This window comes from Macrotis lagotis, chromosome 1, assembly GCF_037893015.1.
Source record: "Macrotis lagotis isolate mMagLag1 chromosome 1, bilby.v1.9.chrom.fasta, whole genome shotgun sequence".
NCBI classification, from domain to species: domain Eukaryota; kingdom Metazoa; phylum Chordata; class Mammalia; order Peramelemorphia; family Peramelidae; genus Macrotis; species Macrotis lagotis.
In genome coordinates, this window is record NC_133658.1 from 640,794,216 (window position 1) to 640,803,623 (window position 9,408).

The window sequence follows — 9,408 nt, forward strand, 5'->3', positions numbered from 1 at the left end:
CTCTTCCAGGGAAAAAGATGGACTTTCAATGAACCAGGGGAATTTCAAATGTTCCTGTTGGAATGGCCAGAGCTGAACAGAAGGTTTGATCTTCAGATACAGGACTCAGGTGAAGCATGGAGATTGGAGGAGGGGGGAAAATATGAGGGATTTGATGAACTGCATGTATTCCTGCATAGAAAAATGACATTGATGATACTCATATGAACCTTTTCAGTTAATAGAGCAGGTAGAGGGAGCTTTTATAGTTGAAGCACAGGAGAAAGCTGAATTTGAAGATAAAATATGGTGTAAAATGGAGTCAATAGAAAAAAGGGAAATGTAATGGAAGGAAAAAAAGGAGAGGGGGAATAGGCCAAGATATTTCATATAATAAGATTTTTCTTTAGTACAATGAGCTATTGCAATGATATGGAAGGGGGGAAGGCAAGGGGGAATGAGGGAATCTTCACTCTCATCAGAGGTGGTTAGGAGAGGAAATAGCATATATACTCAATGGAGTATAGGCATCTGGAGTAAGAAGGGGGGGAGACAGGGAGAAGGGGGGTGGATGTGAGTGATGGAGGAGAGGATGGACCATGGGGGAAGAATGGTCAGATATAACACATTTTCTTTTTTTACTTCTTGCAAGGAGCTGGGATTGGAAGGCCTGTCTGGGACCATAGGGCCAGGTGGATGCTGGGCCTAAGGGGTGGTATGGGGGCTCAGGGCCTCTGGGTCCCAGAGCCAGGGTGAAAGGAGAGAGAAAATATAGTACATGGTAGTGGAGAAATATGAAAGGAGGGAGTTGTGATCAGCAATGGCAAATATGGAAGCAACTTTTGTGATGGACTTATCATAAAGAATGTGATCCACCTGCAACAGAGTTCTTGGTGTTGGAACAAAGACTCAAGCACATTTATTATTATTATTATTATTATTATTTGGGAGGGGGGTGCAGGGCAAATGGGGCTGTGTGGCCTGCCTGGGGCCACATAGCAGGGTGATTGTTGTGTGTCTGAGGCCGGATTTGGACCCAGGTGCTCCTGGCTCAAGGGCCAATGCTCTGTCCGCCACTCAGCCACACCTACTATTATTACTATTTTATTTAATTTGGGTCTTTTATTTTTCTTTTTGTGGTTTTTGCAGGGCAGTGGGGTTCAGGTGGCTTGCATGTCACATGGCTGGGTGATTGTTGGGTGGACAGGGCCAGATGTGGGATTGGGTGCTCATGGCTCCAGGGCTGGTGCTCCGTCCATTGCGCCACCTGGCCATACCTACAATTATTACTATTATTATTTTTTAAATTTTAATTTTTTCTCTCCCCTTTACTTTATCGCTCAACTGAGTCTATATTTATGGACGGGTATTTGGTTTACTCTTAAACAAGAATATTTTATTAATGTATAAAAAGAACATTATTTGTACAAAATGAGAATAAATATTAAATAAAAAAATAAAAAATCAATGGGAAAAACCCCCCAAAGAATTTTGATTAGTGATTTTAGAGGAGAATTCTACATTATGGAGAATTTTAAAGGGCAATCAGTAGAATATAGGTACAGTAAGTTACATATATGGACATATGTCTATACATGAATTTATACATATATACACACTATATACACATACTATGCACACATATTTCAGAGATTTTTAAAAATCTTTTTTTAGGGGGGGTTTGCAAGGCAAACAGGGTTAAGTGGCTTGCCCAGGGCCACACAGTTAGGTAATTATTTTAGTGTCTGAGATGGGATTTGAACCCAGGTACTGCTGACTCCACAGCCAGTGCTTTATCCACTGTGCCACCTAGCCACCCCTGATTTTTTTAAATCTTAAGCAAAATTTTTGTACTTAATTTTATTAGTAAAATATGATTTTTGGTCAAATAGTGTTTGAATTTTTTAAAGCTATGTTAAACATGCTTAATAAATGTATGTTAATTTTTATGTTAAAAAGAGACATTTTCTAAGATGTTTAGGCTTCTTCCTGGAAGGATTTGCATGAACTGATGCAGAGTGAGATAGGCAGAACCAGAACATTGTACACCATAACAGCAACATGGAGGTGATGATCAATCTTAATGGACTTGCTCATTCCATCAGTGCAACAATCAGGGACAACTTTGGAGTATCTGCAGTGTTGAATACCATCTGTATCCAGAGAAAGACCTGTGGAGTTTGAACAAAGACTACTACCTTGAATTTAAAAAAAAAACAAACTAATCTTATTATGTAATTTTTCTATCTCTTATATTTTTTTCCTTTAAGGATATGATTTCTCTCTCAACACATTCAACTTTGATCAATGTAGACCATGGATACAATGTAAAGACTAACAGACTGCCTTCTGTGGGGAGTGGGGGGGGAGGGAAGTGAGATTAGAGGGAAAATTGTGAAATTCAAAAATAAATAAATAAATTTTAAAAATATATGTTTAGGCTTCTTGAACAAGTTTGATGCTGCAAGTTCTTTACCCAGTTGTTTCAGGGATTTGATTTCTATTTGATTAACCTATATACTCCTACTCCAAAACTGAAGGAATTTAAAAACAGACAGGTGAGAGATTTTAATTAGCGCTCCAAACAATACTTGGTCTTCAACCATTTGGAGGCAAAGAACAATTATGTGATTGATATAATAGATTAGTAAAATCATTCTACATGACATCTGCATTTTTCTTTTAAATGCAGAGGTTCAGTTTGAGAAGCAAGTTTAATTAAGTGGAAAGATAATTCATGATTAAATGAGATAATGAAATGCATGTTGGAAACAGGGTAGCAATTTGGCTAAAAATAAAATAACAGTCACAGTTTAGGTTTAATGGTGATAGAGAGAGCAGCCAAGAAGTAAAGTCAAAACTTTTCCTTTTCTATTTATGAAAAACAACAAACAACATGAGAACTTCTCTACTTTTTGTAAAAAAAAATGAAGGGCAACATCAGGTTTTCCCACATTTCTTTATCAGCTTCTCCAGAATTGTAGGCACCTGAGATATTTTGATGTCCATTATTAGATTTAGATTAAATGTTTGTTCTAACAGGACAAGCTAGCACTAGAGCATGTGGGATGTAGATTCTTTTGAATGCACCCACAGAATCCTAATGAACACAATTCTTCTGTCGGCAGAAATCTCTAGGATTGTAATCTGAGATTTACACAGAAGGAAAGAGACAAACCACACTTGTCTGACAGCTTAAAATCTTTCTTCCACCACTTTCTCCTCCTCCTCCTCTTCTTCTTCCTCCTTCTTCTTCTCCTTCCATTTTCTTTTTTCTTCTCCTCCTTCCTTCTCCTATTCTTCCTCCTCCTTCTTCTTCTCCTTCCATTTTCTTTTTTCTTCTCCTCCTCCATCCTCATCCTCCTCCTTCCTCCTCTTCCTCTTCCTCCTTCCTTTTCTTCTACTTCTTCTTCTTCTTCTCCTTCCATTTTCTTTTTTCTTCTCCATCCTCCTCCTCCTCTTCTCCTTCCTCTTTCTTTCTTTCTTTCTTTCTTTCTTTCTTTCTTCTTTTTTTTGGAATTGTTCAGTCATTTCAGGTATTTCAGGTTTTTGACTCTTTGTAACATCATCTGGGTTTTTCTTAGCAAGGATACTGGAGGGATTTGCTATTTCCTTCTCCAGCTCATTTTACAGATGAGGAAACTGAGACAGAGTTAAGTGACTTGCCCAGAATCACAAAGCTAGTAAGTATTCCAAGACCAAATGTGAATTTACAGAGAAGATACTCTCTCCATTATACCACCTAAATATCCTAGAGTTTTCTTTAGTATTCTGCAATTGCCTTATCTTTGCATCAAGTGTGAGATATTGGTCTAATCTAGGTTTCTTCCATACTAACCTCCAATTTTCCTAGCAGTTTTTATCAAAGAGAGAGTTTTTATCCCAATAGATGGACTCTTTGGGTTTGTCAAACAGCAGGTTACTATAATCATTTCCTGCTATTGCACTTAGTCTATTCCACTGGTCCACCACTCTATTTCTTAGCCAATACCAGACAGTTTTGATGACTGATGCTTTATAATATAATTTTAGATCTGGTAAGGCTAAGTCACCTTCTTTTGCACTTTTTATCGTTGAATCCCTGGAAATTCTTGACTTTTTATTTCTCTATATGAATTTACTTACAACTTTTTCTAACTCATTAAAGTAATTTGTTGGAATTTTAATTGGTAGGGCACTAAACAGGTAGTTCGGTTTTGGTAGAATTGAAATTTTTGTTATATTAGCTTGACCTATCCATGAGCAGTTGATGTTTGCCCAGTTATTTAAATCTGATTTTATTTGTGTGAGAAGTGTTTTGTAATTGTTTTCAAAAAGTTTCTGAGTCTGCCTTGGCAGGTAGACTCCCAGGTATTTTATATTGTCTGAGGTTACTTTGAGTGGGATTTCTCTTTCTAGCTCTTTCTGCTGTATCTTGCTAGTCATATATAGAAATGTTGAAGATTTATAAAGATTTATTTTATATACTGCTACTTTCCTAAAGTTGCTAATTATTTCCAGTAGTTTTTTGGATGATTTCTTGGGATTCTCTAGGTATACTATCATGTCATCTGCAGAGTGAGAGTTTTGTCTCTTCCTTCCCAATTCTAAGTCCTTTAATTTCTTTTTCTTCTCTTATTGCTGATGCTAACATTTCTAATATAATATTGAATAGTAGTGATGATAATGGACATCTTTGTTTCACCCCTGATCTTATTAGGAATGCCTCTAGGCTCTCCCTGTTGAATATAATGCTTGTTGATGGTTTCAGATATATACTGCTTATTATTCTAAGGAAGAGTCAATTTATTCCTACACTCTCTAGGGTTTTTAGTAGGAATGGGTGCTGTATTTTGTCAAAAACTTTTTTTCAGCATCTATTGATATAATCATATAATTTCTGATAGTTTTGTTGTTGATATAATTAATTATACTAATAGTTTTCCTAATAACCAACCCTGCATTTCTAGGATAAATCCTACCTGATCATAATGTATTATCCTAGTGATAACTTGTAGTAATCATTTTGCTCAGATTTTATTTAAGAGTTTTGCATCTATATTCATCAGGGAGAGAGGTCTATAATTTTCTTCCTCTGTTTTAACTCTTCTTGTTTAGGTATCAGTACCATATTGGTGTCATAGAAAGAGTTAGGCAGAGTTCCATCTTCCCCTATTTTTTCAATAGTTTATAGAGAATTGGAACCAATTGTTCCTTAAATGTTTGGTAGAAATCACTTGTGAATCCATCAAGCACTGGAGATTTTTTTCTTAGGGAGTTCAATGATGGGTTCTTGAATTTCTTTTTCTGAGATAGGGTTGTTTAGGTATTTAATCTCCTCTTCATTTAGCCCAGGCAATTTATATTTTTGTAAATATTCATCCACTTCACTTAGATTGTCAAATTTATTGGCATAGAGTTGGACAAAATAATTCTGAATTATTACTTTAATTTCCTCCTCATTGGTGGTGAGTTCACCTTTTTCATTTATGATACTAGCAATTTGGCTTTCTTCTTTCTTTTTTTTAAAATCAAATTGACCAGAGGTTTACCAATTTTATTTGTTTTTTTATAAAACCAACTCTTGGTTTTATTTATTAATTCAATAATTTTTGCTTTTGTTTTGTATTAATTTCTCCTTTAATTTTTAGTATTTCTAATTTGTTATTTAATTGGGGGGTTTTAATTTGTTCTTTCTCTATTTTTTAGTTGCATATTTAGTTCATTCATTTCCTCTTTCTCTAACTCATTCATATAATAAGATACAATATATCCCCTGACAGCCACTTTGTATGAATCCCATAGATTTTGGTATGCTGTTTCATTACTGTCATTATCTAGGATAAAATAATTAATTCTTTCTATAATTTGTTGTTTGATCCACTCATTCTTTAAAATGATGTTATCCAGTTTCCAATTAATTTTGGTTCTTTATCTCCCTGGCCCAATATTGCATATGATTTTTATTGCACTGTGATCTGAGAAAGATGTATTCACTATTTCTGCCATTCTGCAATTGATTATTATGTTTTTATGCTCTGATACATGGTCAATTTTTGTGTAAGTGCCATGTACTTCAGAAAAAAGGTATATTACTTTCTATCCCCATTCAATTTCCTCCATAAGTCTATCATATCTAGGTTTTCTAACAATCTATTTACTTCCTTAACTTCTTTCTTGTTTATTTTATTATTTGATTTATCTAAATCTGAGAGTGGGAGGTTGATATCTCCCACTAATAGAGTTTTGCTGTCTATGTCTTCCTGCCGTTCTTTCAACTTCTCCTCTAAGAATTTGGATGCTATCCCATTGGGTGCATACCTATTCAGTATTGAAATCACTTTATTGTCTATGGTACCTTTTAGGATAATATAGTTTCCTTCCTTATCTCTTTTAATGTGATCTATTTTTTGCAACTGCTTTGTCTGAGATAAGGATTGCTATCCCTGCTTTTTTTCACTTCAATTGAAGCTAAATATATTTTGCTCCAACCTTTTACCTTTACTTCATGTGTATCTCTGTGCTTTAAATGAGTTTGTTGTAAGCAGCATATTGTAGGATTCTGATTTTTAATCCAGTTTGCTATTCACTTATGTTTTAAGGGAGAGTTCATCCCATTTAAATTCAAAATTATAATTACTAACTCTTTATTGCCTTCTATGCTATCCTCCCTCTGTTTGTATTTTTCCCCTTTTCCCCTTTATCCATATTTCCCAGTATTTTGTTTCCGAATACCACCACCTTCAATGTGTTTGTCCTCCTATACCCACCTTGCTCCTTTCTTTTCTCTTTCCCTGTTTCCCCTTTTTCCTTCCCTTCTGTCTGTTAGTTCCCCTTTATCTTCCCCCCATCTCCATCACCCCTCCTCTTTTCCCCTTTTAATACTTGAAAGGAAAGATATTTTTTAAGTTAACTGAGTGTGTTTAAGTTAACTTTAAGCCAGGTTTGATGAGAGGAAGATTCAGGTGTTTCTCAACTCTTCCCTTCTTCCCCTCTATTACAATAGGTCTTTTGTACCTCTTAATGTAATGAGATTTACCCCATTCAATTCCCTCCATCCTCCTGTCTCCTTCCTGTCCACCTTTTTAAGGAGGAAGTGTTTTTAAATCATTCTATCTGAATTCTAGAAAATCCTGAGTATCTATCATTTCTGGCTAAGTATATTCTCTCTAATAGAGTTACAATTCTTAAGAATTATTAGAGTCTTTCTTCCAAGTAGGGTTATAGTGAGTTTCATCCCAATGGATAGAAGTCTCATGGATAAGTCACAAGTGTCCGTCACTTGTGTCTAGGTATATTGTCTCTATTAGAATTACAATTCTCAAGAGTTATGAGAATCTTTTTTCCTATGCTGGGATATAGCCATTTTCTACTTATTGGATAGCAGTTTTTTTCCTTTACCCCCCCGCCTTTTTTTAACCTTTTCATGTGTTTCTTGAACCTCCTGTTTGATGTCCAAATTTTCTATTTAGCTCCGCTCTTTTCATCAGGAATTTTTGGAATTCTTCCATTTCATTAAATGTCCATCTTTTCCCCTGAAAAAGAAGGCTCAGCTTTGCGGGATAGTGGATTTTTGGCTGTATTCCAAGCTCTTTTTCCCATGCTGGGATATAGCCAGTGCTACCACCAATGCCTTTGCTCCCTAGTTGACCTAAGATCTGCAGTTGACCAGGCTCTAGCCCTGCCCCTGATCAAGCCCATTCTGGTTCTCAGGCCCTCAGGCTCCCAGACTCCAGCCCCATCTCTAATCAGGCTAATCTGTGGCCAAATCAGGCTCCCAAACTCTCATGGATCCTGTGCTCCTGGCAGTCTGCCCTCTGCACCCAGACTCACCCATGATCTTGGAAGACAAATCCTGAGGTAGATGTTCTTCTCCTGGCTTTTCTTTCTGGGTTTTGTCAATTGAGTTTCTGTTAAGAGGTTTGTTTTATATTATTGATGAGGGAAGATCAGGAGACTTTAGAACTGTGCCTGTCTTTTCTCTGCCATCTTGGCTGGAAGTCCTTAAGCCAATACTCTTAACAAATGGTAACAAATTTTAATTATCCACTATGGTAATGCACATGTATATGCAAAAGACCATAGACAATCTCAAAAGCAATTTTAACTTTCCCCCTCCCCCTACTTTTAAAAGTATTTTTTTGTTCTTCTCTCCCAAATATAATCTTTTCCCTTCTCTCCCCAGCATGTCATCCTCCCTCCTCTCCCTCCCCATGAATTAAAAAGAAAGAGGGACAGGGGAAAGTTTAGCAAAACCAATCAAAACATCAACTAAATCTGACTATAGGCAAGAATCCACATTCATAATTCGTAGTTTTTTTCCCATGTCACTCCATCCCCACCTCTACAAAAAAGAAAGGTATATTTTTGTATCATTTAAGAGAAACTAGAAGGTGACTACATTTATAGGTTTTGAGATATGGTATATTATAGTCTTTTTTGTTTTCTTATCATCGTTTATAAATGACAATAATTATTTTTATTGCCTCCTCAGTTTCCTTTTAATAGCATTAAGATAGAAATAATCCTGGGACAAGTCACTATCCTATATTATTTTATATTTGATGTTGTGTGAACTATTGCTGAGGTGGTTAAAATAATTGCTTTTTGTAGTTGGATAAATATTAGGATATAAGTTTCTCCTCTGGAGGCTTGCTGAAAGCATCCTCAATTCGATTTCAGTTGCAGACAGAATTACTAGGTTGAAATATACTTTCTCTTGTTCCCACAAGATTTTTATTTCCTCTGCAGTCTATATGTTCACAGCATTTTGCTTCACACACATGGAGAGAGTATTAAAATCATTGTTTTTAAGTTTTTATGGATAAATATTATGTCTGGATAATTGTGGGCAATAGTTCAATCAATAATGATGCAGTTCAGTAGTCTTTTCATTGCATTATCCAGGATATTTTCATATTTATATTTATCATATGCTAACTTGTCCCATTTGTCCATGAAACATGATAGGAACTTCTGATGTAGTCAATCAATGCTAAATTTTTATGGACTTCAGTAATGTGTCAGAAAGTTTCCTTGTTTTAATAACTTTACTAAGTCCTTAAGGACAACTTTACAGTCTTTCTTTATTGGCAATGACCTTATCCTGAATCTCCATCTTCATATCTCTCTGTTTCTACAAACAGTACCACATGACACAATGATTTGTTCAGTGTAACTTTGGCGACATATTTTTGGCCAAGTTGACAAATTGAATTCATGTAGATGTCATTCAAGGAAAGTCTTTTCAGTCTATGATTGGATCTTAACTGTCACATGCTTAATGTCCAGACAGTTACATTTGACAAGTTCAGTATTTACATATCAACAGTCTTTCATAGTTAAGTAATACCTGCTCATTCCAGGTTCTTGTCTCTTCCTTCAACTCCTTTTCTTCCTCTTCTTCCTTTCTTCTTCTTCTTCTTCATCATAATAATTAATCATAACAAT